Source organism: Cynoglossus semilaevis, unplaced genomic scaffold (genome assembly GCF_000523025.1).
Source record: "Cynoglossus semilaevis isolate Cse_v1.0 unplaced genomic scaffold, Cse_v1.0 C18929132, whole genome shotgun sequence".
Lineage (NCBI taxonomy): Eukaryota > Metazoa > Chordata > Actinopteri > Pleuronectiformes > Cynoglossidae > Cynoglossus > Cynoglossus semilaevis.
In genome coordinates this window covers 1-620 of record NW_007590632.1, presented here as the reverse complement: position 1 = coordinate 620, position 620 = coordinate 1, and the positions used below count along the sequence as shown (strand labels likewise).

Genomic DNA, 620 nt, shown 5'->3' with positions numbered 1-620 from the left:
TTTTTGTTTTGCAGAATGCTTTAAAGAGTTTAGCAGCCGACCTGGGGTACAAACAATGGGCCTGATGGCTGGAACTGGTACTGCTGTTGGTGGGACAGGAATAGCGGAGTTGGGGTGCCAGCTCCTGTGACGCTTCTTTGGAGGGCCTGAATTCATGACGGATGATACTGAAAAACACAAACAGGTGAAGGAGATCAAACTAATGATAGATCAAGATGGGTCAGTTAAGGTTTAAAAGTTATTTGCTTCAATACAAATATTGGAATTTTCTCAAAAACACAAAGCTGTACTCACAGGTACTGTCTCCTAAATCAGAAGAACGATAGCCTCGACTTTGAGGCCCTATGGAGACCTGTGAGGGACTTAGTAACGGAGGACGTCCATCAACACCCAGACCATTTGTTGGCCCGTTCACCCTCAGAGCTGTGGGTACTGCAAACAAACATACGTGCAATTTCACGATTAAACTTTCTATATTTATTCCTAATTATTTGCAGATGGCACAGGCTGCATGTAGGCATATTTTTCAAATGCTCTAATCCTTTTAATATCACAGCCACAGTGGTGATGGGGAGCAGCTGTAATGGTTAGCAATAGCTGCAGGCTAATAACAAAAATAA

General features: G+C 42.9%; 1 long non-coding RNA gene across 1 annotated transcript; it reads right to left on the bottom strand.

Annotated features, from left to right (window-relative positions):
• Positions 1–586, bottom strand: LOC112486680 (uncharacterized). The gene is made up of 2 exons (XR_003049174.1): positions 295–586; positions 1–167 (listed from the first exon to the last, which is right to left on the bottom strand). It is a non-coding gene; the product is annotated as an uncharacterized LOC112486680 (long non-coding RNA).
• Positions 587–620: the final 34 nt, after the last annotated feature.